Raw genomic sequence first — 14,957 nt, forward strand, 5'->3', positions numbered from 1 at the left:
GGAATGTAGACGGGAACAAAAAACAGATGATTGCCCAAATGCTCTCCTTTGCCAGGAGAAAATAAGAGGTCGGTCGAGATGTGAAAATGAAACTGAAAAGCATTGATTTTTCCCTGATTGATTTTTTGGTTTTGTGGTTCAGCCCCATTTTGATACAGTGGCGTTAGAGAAGGCCACATTTGCCGCTGTTTGCAAATGCGCAAGCGTGGTTCAAGGACGGGCCAGAGGACAAGAGAGTTTAACTGTAATTATGTGGAAATTGTATTAGTGTAATAATCGACCTTGGGGCACCTTGTTCTGTTGTGCACAATGTCACCTTCCCAGTCCCAGGAAACAAATTCACTCAGCAAATAAAAGATGAGCAGTCTCAGCTGTGTCATGTGTGCCATTAATAGATTATGAAAGTAATCATGTCCAGATTGGTATGTATTTCTTGTGAATGAAATGTCATCTTTGTGCTTGGACTGGAAAATTACAAACCGATTTCCGGAAATGTTAAGAAGTTTTTTAAATTTGAATAAAATGAAAACTAAAAGACTTTCAAATTACATGAGCCAATACATCATTCACAATATAACATAGATAACATAAATGTTTAAACTGAGAAATTTTAAAATTTAAAAAATTAAAATTAAATTAAAAACGCGGGCATGTTTACCATGGTGTAGCATCTCCTCTTCTTTTCAAAGCAGTTTGAAGACGACTGGGCATCGAGGTTATGAGTTTCTGGAGTTTTGGTGTTGGAATTTGGTCCTATTCTTGCCTGATATAGGTTTCCAGCTGCTGAAGAATTCGGGGTCATCTTTGGCGTATTTTTCGTTTAATGACAAGAATGTCAAATTTGGACTCGTCTGACCATAGAACATTTTTCCACTTTGAAACAGTCCATGAGCCTTGGCCTGGAGGACACGACGACATGTGGACCATGTTCAAATATTGCTTCCTTTTTGCATGATAGAGCTTTAGTTGGCATCTGCAGATGGCACGGCGGATTGTGTTTACTGACAGTGGTTTCTGGAAGTATTCCTGGGCCAATTTAGTAATGTCAATGACAGAATCATGCAGATGAGTGATGCAGTGTCATCTGAGGGCCTGAAGACCACGGGCATCCAACAAAGGTCTTCAGCCTTGTCCCTTACGCACAGAGATTTCTCCAGTTTCTCTGAATCTTCTGATGATGTTATGCACTGTAGATAATGAGATTTGCCAAGTCTTTGCAATTTGATGATGAGGAACGTTGTTTTTAAAGTATTCCACTCCTTCACAGATTGGAGAGCCTCTGCCCATCTTTAGTTCTGAGAGACTCTTCCTCTCTAAGACATCCCCTTTATAGCTAATCATGTTACAGACCTGATGTTAATTAACTTAATTAGTTGCTAGATGTTCTCCCATCTGAATCTTTTCAAAATGTATTGCTTTTTCAACATTTTGTTGCCCCCGTGCCAACTTTTTTGAGACCTGTAGGAGGCATCAAATTTGAAATGAGCTCATTTATTGGATAAAAGTGTAAAATTACTCCTTTTAAACATTTGTTATGTTATCTATGTTCTATTGTGAATAAAATTGTAATGGAGCCGACAAGACGTGAGGCGTACGGATCCACGTGCAAGCTTTTATTTAGAAATATATTCAAACACAGGCAGGGTCAAACATCAGCAAACAGATATGTTGAGGGCAAGACACAAGAGTATTCCGAGAGCATGCGTGGTTTGTCAAACGGCGAACAATATCCAAACGGCAAGACCATAGGGCAATCCAAAAATACAAAAGCAAGAATCAAAACACAGGTAAACAGGCTAGGCAAGACTAAGAAACTATGAGTGTCTCCATAAAGTAGCTATGACTGTGATAAAAGCTGAACAATACTCAGTGAAGTGACATTCAGCCAAGTATGGTGACCCATACTCGGAATTCGTGCTCTGCATTTAACCCATCCAACGTGCACACACACTGCAGTGAACACACACACACACCGTGAACATACACCCAGAGCAGTGGGCAGCCATTTCATGCTGCAGCGCCCGGGGAGCAGTTGGGGGTTCGGTGTTTTGTTCAGTTCCCATGGAGGAGACTTCATGGCCTTCCCCAGTTTCCCCGGCTCGGCCACTATGGCAACGGCTATATACCCCCAAACACCCAATAAATAAATAAATAAATAAATTATTGGGGAAAATCAGGTCTTTGATGCTTGGAGGGATTCTGGAGGGCACTCAGGAGGAGCAGACCTGATTAACACAGGGGGCTCAGGAGACGATGGAGGGCTGGACAGGACCAGCGGAGATGAAGGAGAGCTTTCTGGAGTGGACTCAGGAGAGCATCCAGGAGTAAACTCTTGACAGCATCCAGAAGCGGACTCTGGAAAGAGGATAGGGGCTGAGAACTCTGGAGGTAGTGCCATATCAAGTGCAGGGACATGCACTGGAGCTGACATTGGAGCGGATTCATGGGTTGTGGCAAACTCTGGAGCAAACTCATGGACAGACATGCACAGGGGTGATAGTGGTTGAGTGGAGTTGGTGTTTTCCTTAACCTCACGAACTGTAAGGAAAGAACCTCCCAGCCACAACACATAGTCTACATACTGAAGGAGGGAAAATGTGGTAGCTGCTGAATAAAAATTGAATAAAATCTTCAACATGTTTCTCCAGAGCCTGACTGCCCTGACGGATGGTAAAGAGATGCTCCTCTACCCCAATTGCTCTGAGTCCATCCATAGTCAAACGAACAGAATCTTTAATAAATCCACATTGGAAAATAAGAGAACACAACCTCTTAAAACAACGTAAGACAGGACAAAGAAACAGGGGAAAGGCAGGGCTATAAGTACTAAACCAAGTAATTAACCAGACACCGGTGGAACAGAATGGAATAATTAGGGAACACAGGAAAACTAGGTAGGTAGGACAGGTAGAACAGAAAACAATGAAAACAAACTCAAAACATACTGAACATGTGACATAGGCTAGAATTTTCCCATCAGCATAAACGTGCAGAAAAGATGTAAGTAAGAGATTGATTTTCCATTGTAGACAGCTTCAGTAATTATAACGGGAGTTTTTGCGAAAGTACTCACATTAGACTTAATTAATTTTAATTAGACTTAAGCATTTCTGTATTTGGTTATACTGTTAGTATTTGCAGCATGTGTTGTGAAAATTAAGATGTTTTCTTATTTTGTAAAAAAGGTAGATATAAAGGCAAACAAAATGCCTTTAAGTAAAAAAAAAAATGGCTCTGGGAATCAGGGCCAAATATTTCCTCTCAAAAGAAGAGTTAATTTCTGACATGTATGGATATGATCTAATATATCAACTAATTAGTGTTTTCTGTGGATAGTTTTTTTTTACTCTTCAAGTAACTATTACAATTTTACTTTTACTTGAGTACAGTTTTTGGATAATCTCCCCACCTCTGCTGAAAATATGTTAGGTAGCCTACAGCCATTTTATTTATTTTTTTCAGAAGATATGACAAATAAATGTTCAGTCGTACTTACTTTATAACCATTCAATTTAGACAATATTTCAAGTTGATGTTTTTTTGTGCAGTAACAGTATAAATAGTGCAAGGTTCACAGGGTCTAATTTGTTATTCAGTATGCCAGAATGACTGATGTCTTATAGTTTATGCCATCAAAGCTCTTTCCATTTATAAAGCAACAATTCACAGACTCCTCGCTCTCATTCACATGTTTTTGTGGGTGCTATGTGAATTTGCACAGGCAGAGAGAATGAATTAAACTTATGAGCGCCTTATGAACGTCTCGCCACTGAATCTTATTGTGGTGATGATTTAGGAGATTAGACATAATCACCACCGAGTAGAGAGCGCTTTCAGATGTGTTGAAGTATCCGGGGGAAACTTTCGAAATGAAAGCTGTTGAAAATGCCCTTTAGGACAAATCCACTTGAAAGCTGAATTCCTAATGTGCTTATGTCCAAGGTTAGGGTTTCTTTAATTGATGCATCAAAATTTGTAGACATGGAATGTCTGTTCCAGGTTGTTAGTTTGCTGTTTGGGGGTGGTTCTAGCTGCCAACACTTACGTGATGTTTATGGCTGCGCTTTAATTGGTTATGTCACGTGGTGATGTGGACAGCAGGAAAGTATTGCCAGTGGCTTCAAGAAGTGGCCTGGAAATGAAGGACCTTTCTAAGCCCTCTGGAAGAAAATATCACTTCTGTCACCCCTTATTTTGTTCAAATACATTTCATGTGCTGCCTAGACTAGAAAGAAAAACAAAAAGAGTAGACCCACATTGTGCATCCTGAGAAGTCAACTTTAAATCAAAATCCACACTGTTTACTTTCTTAATGCAAGTTCCATTTGGATAATTGGTTACATTCAATTTAAAAATGACATTGTTACAGTACAAATACACAAATAAGTAATGAGTTAAATATATAGACTACATGTACTTACTGTAAAGTGAATAAGTTTTGGTTATATGCATAATTTACTGTTATTACTATTGTAAGTTATCATTATTTTGAATGGACTTTTCTCTTTCTTTCTTTCTTAAATTATATTATTTAAGGATGTTTGATATTACTAGCAATAATAATAATAATAATTGATCAAGAAAATTATTTTTGCAATGTGGAATGCTTCATTTTTCAACAATGGGAACTGATCGACATCATTTACACTATGTAACAGCTGTGCAGCTCAATAAAGAGCATCCACAACTTTTATTCAGCCTCAGCCTCAAACTCCACCGACTCCCGTTTCCTTCCAAAAAAAAAGATGTCAGCGTACCCGCACAGGCAGCCAAGTACAATCTGCTCAGTCTTTTGAGGCACGGTGCAGTCATGGTAACCAATTTTTTGTCAGCAAAATAAACACAAATCAATCTTGTGGAAGGTGATTAAAGCCATCAGAGAGAATGAGCCTCTTTCTTATATCGCTCATACTCATGTGATTCAAAGTCTTTAAAAGCAACCTCCGAGAAGATCTGTTGTCTGTCTTCAAGCCCAATCAAGCTCTGATTCTCCTGGAGTGTAATGGAGTGTAATTACAACCTTTGGAAGCAAAGTAGGAATTTTACAGTGCTGCACATGGTGGGAGGTTGTAAAGAATGTAGGGAAAGAGAGAAAGAAAGAATAAAGATGATGAAATCATGTGTTACTAGTAATTAGGCCCACACTGTGATGGCACATATTTTCTTTACTGACTGTCTGAGGAAAAATGCATACATTTTACATTGAATTTAAATATTTATTAAAAAATTAAAAAATATCTCAAAATGTGTGAAAGTGTTAGAAAATCAGGTGTGTGTGTTAAATTTTGGGGACTTTGTGTGTTGTTAAGATGCCATCAGCTAATTGGTGTTTTCGTGATTAGTCGTGATTAGTCGTGACGTATTGTCAAGTATGGTGACCCATACTCGAAATTGGTGCTCTGCCTTTAACCCATCCAAGTGCACACACACAGCAGTGAGTAGTGAACAAATCCACACACACACACACACACACACCGTGAACACACACCCGGAGCAGTGGGCAGCCATGCTGCGGCACCCGGGGAGCAGTTGGGGGTTCGGTGCCTTGCTCAAGGGCACCTCAGTCGTGGTATTGAGGGTGGAGAGAGCGCTGGACGTTCCCTCCCCCCACCTACAATTCCTGCCGGCCGGGGGCTCGAACCCGCAACCTTTCGATTACGAGTCCGACTCTCTAACCATTAGGCCACGACTTCCCCCCCATGGCATCTTCTTATACAGCTCCATGGTAATTAGACATGCTGTTTGAGGCTCAGGTCTCAGGAAAAAAAGAACAAAATAAAAATAAAAAAACCTGGCTGCAGAACTGAGCACCCATAAGCCAAGACAGTAGATTTCAAATTTTGTACTTCCAGTGGGGCTCTGCTCCAGTCAAGCACCTGTCACTGGGATGTAAGGGAATACTAATGTAGAGCTCTCTCCAGGTATTATAGATTTTGTTGGCTCTTGCATCAGCTGTATAAAGTGCAGCTTTTACTCTTTGCACCTTAGACAATATTATATTTAGTTTAGTTTTATTAAACACTTTTATTGCAGAATTTTGAATCCTGCTGTTTTGTTTTATTACCTCTGAGCGGACTTGATTGTGTTGGTTTTGCTTAACAAACTAAAAAAAATAAATTCAGGTCTATGTAAATATATTTACTCATACATTTACCCATACAAGAGGAGAGCAGGTACAAAACCTGAGTAAGGGGAATTCATGTTTATAGAGTGGTTAATTTAGCTAGTTTTTTTTTGGGGGGGGGGCCTAATTGATGAAAGCAGTGTAGTAGTGTACTTTACTTTTACTGGTAGCCTACTTTATATCATCGTAATTTACAGTATCAACCTGCCACTGCGATACAGACAGCTGAATCAATTTTCAAGACTTTAATAAGTGTTGTTATGCCCATACACTCAAAGTCAGTGAGGTCCCAAAAACAACCTTACTTTAATTGTATAGACAGAAAAGAAACTCTGGGACATTTTTTTTAAAAGTATGTATTCCACAGATTAAAAAAAAAAAGAAAAAAGATCAACAACTCAGTAACATTAATTAATTAATTACTTATCTCTTAAAAAGATTTACATTGAAAATAGGTGTGTTTGTGCTTCAAAGAATAAAAATGACTTAATTGAAACACTATTTCAGTATATTTAGCACTTTGATCAATTATAAATATAGCGGGTTTAATGAATAAGATGCAAGTTAAGTTAAAATACTGTGTGAATAATGGCACAACTGTTTAGTGAATTTGGTCCACCTTGTATGACTAATGGGCACTGTGTATGTTCATACATGGCCTTGCACAGATAAGTAATTTTTGCTCAGCTGTGTTCTTACCTTTCTTAGCTACAAAATATATGTGACTGAGTACAGTGAGCTGAAGTGTAAATGGGCTAAGGACCACGCACCCCCAGGGAAAGCCATATGGCATTTAGGTAGCATAATATCTTTACTGTGTTTATCCACCAGTGGGGCTTTAGTTTACACACTGGCTTCTGCTCCTGGGTCTTTGTTAACATTTCATCCCCCCTCCCTAGCCGGCCCTCAATTACCTATTGAATGCTTATAGATGTGGAAGTCAGTTCTTTGACATGGCTAGGTTTGTCAGACCGCTGCCAAACAGATTTGATGCCAGAGATGCTATTTGCTCAGCGATCGATTGGCTTTTTTCAAACAGATTGCGTTCCCTAGGGTTCATGTGCCTAGTTATATTCATACTGTGTCAGACATTGAGATAAAGGTGAGTTGGAATATGTAGGTCTAGACATATGCATGTGAGTGAGTAAAAGTACATATGGTTTGGGCAGATGGTGTGGAGGATTTGCTACAACTCTGCTCCAAAACCTAGTGAACCCTTTAAGGCATCATAGGCACGCTTTTGGCAAGAAAGCTGTCCTAAATGTTAGGCAGTATGATAATACTGCCTTCTAAGACCTAAATGTATCCAAATTAGGCAGCAGTAAATGTATCCTTTCTAATAAAAAAAAAAAAAGAAAAGGGAAAAAAGGGCAGTTAAAAACATAAATAGCAACATGCTAACTGCTAAACTCTACGCTAACTAGTTAGTTTAGTTTAGCTAGTCCTGTGTTCCACTAATCATTCCAAATCAGTCACCTGGTTCCATGATGGTTAAGATGCTGCCTTCAAAGGAAGCTGCCCGTGTAGGCAGTAGATAGCAGTGCAGCAAAATTGTGGCTGTGATTCATTTTATTATTAATTATATTACTTGATAGATTTATTTATTTATTTAAAAAAAAAAGAAAATAAACTTATTGTTGTCACTATTTCATGTAGTTATTTATAACTAGTTCAGTTACTTTTTTGTTTGTAGCTTAGCATGAAGTAGCTAACTGCTTTTTCCAAACAGTAGCTTGACTTGATTAACTGACTGATTAGTTTGTAGCTAAGCAAAATACAGTTTTAAAGTAGCTTCCTCAAAACAGCCTTGTACAACAAAGGCTCACTGGAAAAAAAGATTCCTCTACCAACATTTTTTACAAAGCTCCAATCTATCATTATCTATACATACAATGCAGAATAGTTTCCAACTGAAATGATACTAGAGGCAATAAAATCAAATTATTTTATGATAATATGATTACAAATTACAGGAACAGATTATTGATTAATAAATACTTCTTTTTGCATAGTTACTTGCACTGTAATGACCTCAAAACACTGTTACCACAGCACATGATTTGTAAACTATTTTTCACATAACCATGTCACGTACAACAACCAACATAAAATTAAATGTTGCCAGATTCACGTTCACCTGTTTCAAGTTTTAGAGCCACTTACTGGACATTTTACTTTGAAAGTGTCACGAAACATGCAAGAAGCAACATTACTCAAATGCTGCCACAGGCACATATTTCCAGTGAGCCTGGGTTGCCTTTATAGTTGGGAATACACATATATACTGAATGAGTGTTCAGCTATATCTGTTCAGCCAGCCGTGTGCGCCTGTTTCTAAACCTGGGAGGTGATTCCTCATCCCTGTAACGATCAAGTCAATAAAAAGGCCCCTCTCATTTTTGACCCACTGAATGGTTAAACAATAGTTACAGTGCCAAGGAACATTAGGCTATACGACGGCTTCCCTCGCATTGAACGGGTGGATTTTTTCAAACCTCCCCTTTATCCTCTCCCTCAAGACAACTCGCCCGCAGACGGTGCCTTGTCTTGCCATGCCAGACTCGTCATGTTGGTCATTCACAGATTCTGAGGAACAATCAGCACTTCGACCCAGAAAAGCGGCTTTGCATAATGATGGCAATATGTTTTGCCCAAACTGTGGGAGGAATGCCTGATGCAGTGGCAGGCGTTTTGATTAACAGAGGCTAATAGCATTTCCACCCAGCAGGGTTGTTTTGATAGAATGGCCGAGGTTGTGTCCTCAGCTGTGCTGATATGAAATCTGTCTTCTTAATCCTTGGTCTACACATAGCAGTTTTGCACCTTTTCAAAATACAGAGATCAGATCTGATAACCATTTTACTCACAGTAACGGCGCGAATGGTTATTCAACTTTGCAGAAGTTTTCCTGACACCCCGTCTACACCGGACGTGAGTGGTGCAACAGAATACAATAGAACCCATTATAATCAGTGATGTTGTTTACACTGGATGCAGTGTGGCATGGCGTGACACAACAAATCCCTGACAGTAAACTGCTGCCTTAATCTATTTAATGCTGACACAAAGTTCAAATGATTTTTAATGGTCACTTTGTCACAACCAGTGTAGACAGACTTTAGCTGTTGCACTGTGGTGTGACATGACAATTGTTGCGTCCGGTGTAGACACAGTGTAAGACAAGTTAAATGTCAAATAGCATCACAGCTCTTCTTGGTAGCACTTGACTGCAGTTCAGTAGACATTGTTTCTAAAGTTTTTACGCATGTGGCTACACCATAGACTGTAAAAAAACATGGACGTAGTGTCCGTGACATCACCCGTAGGTTTCTGTAGAGCATTTTTGAAGCCCAAAGTAGGCAGAGCTGGTTGTCGCCATCTTGGCAGTGCGTCACCATGTGTCACTCCTGGATAATTGAAAATGGGCAAAGAGGTGGGACATGGGTGGAGCTGCTTGCTGAAACCACACCCACCTAGCTCGACAGTGGTGATAGCAGCGGTAATCCACCTGTCATTCAAGTGGCCATGCTCTTAATTATGCAGAACTTTAAGGCTTCATATATTTTAAAAGGATGAGTTATAAAAAATAAATAAAAAATCACCCCCCTCACAGTTGTCATGAAGGGCAAAATTAGCTATATAGATCAAAACCACTTTTTGTACCAGGATGTAAACTTTTTTTTTTTTTTCTGCTGTAAAGTTGGGCATTTTTACATGGTGGGTCTATGGGATTGACTCCCTTTTTGAGCCAGTCTCTAGTGGCCAGTCAATGAATTGTACTTTAATTCACTTCTGTGTTTGTTTCAAGAGAGAGACCGGAAGGTTGCCACATGGGCTGCACCAACCCAAGCTCACTGCCTGTGGCAACTTTTCTGTAAAATATTACGTTGTTTTTGCATGTTTCATGACACTTTTAAAGTGAAATGTCCAGTGAATGAAAAAAAAATAAAAAGTTTTGAATGTGAATGCAACATTTGGCAACTGTAACATACTTTATTATAATTCATTTTGTAAGTTGTTTTCATACTTTTCTTTTTTTTCACATTTTGTGGGTTTAATGAAGTATAAAGTCTGCTGTATCTGTCTTATTAAAAGGGGACTCTTATTTTGATGGTTATTGCAGCCTTTGGGGATAACGTGCAGACGATTAAAGTTCATCATGGACTGTAGGCTTGTTTGATATGAGCAAAATTGTCTCGTTTATGTATGTAACTTTGGTTCCCTGTCTGTCACTTTGAGTTATGTCGATGATGACTTTAGGGGATTCATGTGAGAAAAGAGAAAACGCCAATGAATTTTGGCTAGTGGATTTTGCATACCTGAGCCACTCTTCATGCATACGGGTATAAATAGGCGACAGGTGCATGCACTCTTCAGATTTTTGCTTCAGAGCCAAGTGGATGAATGTGTTGATCTCCACAAAGCCATACATCGATCTGTCTGGAAGCTGTTCTGGTTGGTGTCACGGTGCGAACAGTGGTGGCACTGTCTGCAGTGATTCCCCTGGGCACTTCAAATAAAAGAGCAGATTTCCTAAAAGAGCAAATCACGGTCGGTTCACGTCTTTTTAAAGACGCCGTTCCGGCCGTGTCCTCTTGGTTGTGGTCGCTTCCTATCCTCCGTCGACAGCCACGATCGTTGTCTTCAGTGTCTGGGCATCCAGCATGCTGAAGCTATGTTTGTGGATGGTTCATGCATTCACTGTGAGTGTGTGTTGACATTCCCCATGTGGAGAGTGCGGTTGCGGTGCACCTGTGCCCACAATATGCCACCACTTGAAGGAATCGTCCTCGTCTCCCATCCAAATCCTGTGAGCTGATGGCCACTCTAGCGGCCAAAGCTTACAGTGCTGCGGGCCAATCCACCTCTGCCCTGCATGCCATGGCTATCCTGCGAGTACACAAAGCACTAAAATGCACGAAGGTGGTACCAACCTGAGGTCGATGCAGGAGCTGTGCTCGGCGACTGACCTCGCCCTACGGACGACGAAAGTCACAGTTCGGTCCCTTGGGAAGGCGATGTCCCCACTTGTGGCCCAAGAGTGCCCGTTGCTGAGATGAGCAATGTCGACAAAGTGCGCTCTCGACGCTCCCATCTCCAAGGCTGGACTGTTTGGCGACACTGTCGAGGACTGTGCCTAGCAGTTCTCGGCAGTACAGAAGCAGACTGAAGCCATCCAACACCTCTTGCCCCGGTCTTGCGTGAGGGGATTGCTGTCCTTCTGGCAAAGGATGCAATTGTGCCGGTCCCTCCAGCCGAGATGAGGCAGGGGATTTACAGCCCTTACTTCATCTTACCCAAGAAAGGCAGTGGCTGTCGGCCAATCCTGGATCTGTGAGTCTGGAATCGGGCCCTTCGCAAGCTCCTGTTCAAGATGTTGACCCAGAAGCGCATCATCAGATGCATCCGACCCCAGCATTGGTTTGCAGCTGTCAACCTGAAGGACGCTTACATTCATGTCTCGATTCTCATTTGCCACAGACCGTTCCTTCAATTTGCGTTTGAGGGTCGGCCATGGCAGTACAGGGCCCTCCCCTTCGGGCTTTCCATGTCCCCCTGTGTCGTTGCGAAAGTCACAGAGGGCTCCCTTGCCCCATTACGGGAAGTGGGAATCCTCAACTATCTCGAGCATGGCCCGCGCGCAATAACAGTTGTGCGATCACAGGGACTTGGTGCTCCGGCACCTCAGCCAGTTGGGGCTTTGGGCCAACTGGGAAAAGAGCATGTTCTCCCCCGTGTAGAGAAACCCTTTTCTGAATATGGAGTTAGACTCTGTGAGTGTGGTGGCACGACTCACCAGCGAGTGTGCCCAATCCATGCTGAACTGCCTGAGTTCCTTCAGAGGCAGGACGGTGGTACCACTGAAACACTTTCAGAGGCTCCTGGGGCATATGGCATCCACAGCCGCAGTCACGGCGCTTGGATTGCTGCATATGAGACTACTTCAGCACTGCTTACACTCCCGAGTCACACTCCTGTTGTTATTGTGTTATTGTGACATAACTTGTACACATTTTACTAGTTAGACTTTTCCCAAACTATACTAAGAAAATGAAGATATGTCGTCAAGCGGCCATTTGTATCAGCAGATTTTATGCTTATTTCTCTTTTTTTTCAATCGTGAATATTCACTTTAGCCCTGCATTTCAGCCTGACGGGCTCTGACTTTTACAGCCCTAGGGCCTGACTTCGGGCCAATATTCACGTCATAGCTCAGACGCGGGCTGGGCATCGGGCCTGTTTTAGGCTTCTCCTTATTTTTAGACATCCATCAATTATGGTGATAAAAAAAAAAACAATGCCACACTGGTGGAAACAACAGGTGACCTTGCTACAGCGACTGTCAAGAGTGGCTCGATGGTGTTGTCCAGCAGCAGCAGCAGCGAGCGTACCTTCAGCACAGCTGAAGAGTACGAGTTTTGCAATAGACTAAAGCTTGGCGCAAAGCCCCAATAAAAGTAATTACCATGAATGTGCAGGGGGAAATAGTAAGGAGATATTTGAATTATTTGAATGATTATTTGGCGATCTTGATTCACCGTTTCTTCATAGGACGTGCCTTTAGAGAGAAATGCATCTTTTACAGATTACATAATGAAAGAGTTTTTGTTTTCGCTTTGAGTGATTTTGTTTTAAAGTAGTAATTTAAAGCTTTCTGTAGATATATTTGTCATGTCTGTGAGGCATGTAGCCAATTCGCTGAGTTTTGGTTCTTTTTTGTGAAGTGCTCCTGCTCAAGACAGAGACTATATTTTGTTGATATTGTGAGTGCACACAAATAAAAGTAGACACTTTACAGTTCTGAGTGATGTATTAATCTTACCTTTAAGAGCAAAAATGACTGTGTATTTTAAGTTGTTTCTACTATAAGAAAAAAAAAGGAAGTGATCGTACTGGTGCCTCCGTGTCCTGCAAAGCTCGCTTCAGCTTCTACTCTCCACACAAACTATTGGATATGCATATAACAGTGCACATTTATTTAGGTTAAATGTTTAAACTAACATTGTGATATTGAACAGTTTCATATCTATAGATTTTATTTTAGGCAAGTCATGATGATTTGAGAAGGCTAAATTGAACTCACTGTCTGCTGCTGGCCACTTGGTCATTACCAAGTCCCTTTCAAGGAAAGTACGTTCACTTGGCCACCATATTTACAATGCCTCCGTGCAGCTCAAACAAGACCAAGTCCTATCTAAATGAATGGGGGAATCATGAAATCTCAAAAACAGCTCGTTGAACTCGCGATTAAATTACATATTTCAAATCAGCAACAAAATCTGAAATGAACTGACCATGAATGTTGTTTCTTATGCTAAAATAGAGCTTAAAAAGCTTATTTTTCAGTCTAGACCAGCCAATGTGCATGCATAACTCCAATGCACTTATGACTGTGCATCCAGCTTCAGGTTTCTATGGGAACCAGAGCTTCTAACACCTGCTGCTGTGTCAATCAGCTATTGGCTCTTTCATTTAGAAGGCGGGCATACTGTGCGTTGCACTTTCTCCCATTCATAAGTATAGTCAAGTCAAGTCAATATTATTTGTATAGCGCTTTTAATTATGCAAATTGTGACAAAGCAGCTTTACATCAGTTTGATATAAAGCTGGGTGGCTTTATATCAGCTTTACATTATTTAGATGAGGAAATAGTGTGTCGAAATAGTGTCATTCTCCTCTGGCCAGACAAAATCAGCAGGCTAAAGCAGATCTAGGCTAAATCTAGGCTAAAGCAGAGTCAGACTGTACAAAGGACTCATCTGTATACACTCTCATATAGGAGTGAACCGTCTTTGTATTTCTATAGTCATTGTCATTACTTAAAAAAATAAAAAAAAACGATACGAATTATAATCACTTTTTCATTACATACAAAACTGAACTATTTTAATAGCTGAAACAGTATAAGCTGTTTTGGGAGAAGGGGAAAAAAGGCGGCCTCGGGTTGGACTCGGGACGAGACTTCTGATAGGATTGTCAGACTAGGGCCGGGCTAGGGCCTGAGCGTCTCGGGCCAGGGCCGGGCTAGGGCTTACAGTCAGGTCCATAAATATTGGGACATCGCCACAATTCTAACATTTTTGGCTCTATACACCACCACAATGGATTTCAAATGAAACGAACAAGATGTGCTTTAACTGCAGACTTTCAGCTTTAATTTGAGGGTATTTACATCCAAATCAGGTGAACGGTGTAGGAATTACAACAGTTTGCATATGTGCCTCCCACTTGTTATTCACAATATGTTATTCAATAGTAAATTAAAATATTGTTTTCAAAAATACAATCATATATTTCAGAGATATTAAAAATATCATCTCAGGTAAGTGTATTTTTCCTTACCTATCAGGCAGAGTCAAGTAGGCGGTCATATGTTTCCAATAGATTCTTGTTCTCTCTCAAAAACGATCTAGCATCAAACACAGCTGACAACACAATCATGTGAACAGTTAATGGTGAATTCAGTGACTTTATGGCAAGGATTACAATCTCAGAAGATGCAGAATGAAATTTCAAACATATTTCATGTAAGCTTAATTTACAATCACTCTCTGGGGCAAAAGTTGTATATTATGTTGTCCACAAGGGGGAAGCCCGAGTCCTGCACGCGGATGGGTACACGCAGGTGAACCGCCAATATTTGATGTAACGGGTGGAATAATATTTATGTGTAGGGTGAGGTGCGAGTGCGGGCCAGATGGTGAAAAGCATGGCCAGGTTGTGAGTCCAATAACCAAAACTATTTCAACTCGGTCCAGTACATTGGGGAAGTCGTGGACTAATGGTTAGAGAGTCGGACTCATAATCCAAAGGTTGCGGGTTCGAGTCTCAG

At 40.8% G+C, this 14,957-nt stretch overlaps 1 protein-coding gene across 2 annotated transcripts in view; it reads left to right on the forward strand.

Annotated features, from left to right (window-relative positions):
- LOC306862126 (delta-sarcoglycan-like) overlaps positions 1–14,957 on the forward strand; it is a 310,739-nt gene that overhangs the window by 125,142 nt on the left and 170,640 nt on the right. The window lies entirely within an intron of this gene.

Source organism: Barbus barbus (genome assembly GCF_936440315.1).
Source record: "Barbus barbus genome assembly, chromosome: 43".
Classification (NCBI taxonomy): Eukaryota; Metazoa; Chordata; class Actinopteri; order Cypriniformes; family Cyprinidae; genus Barbus; species Barbus barbus.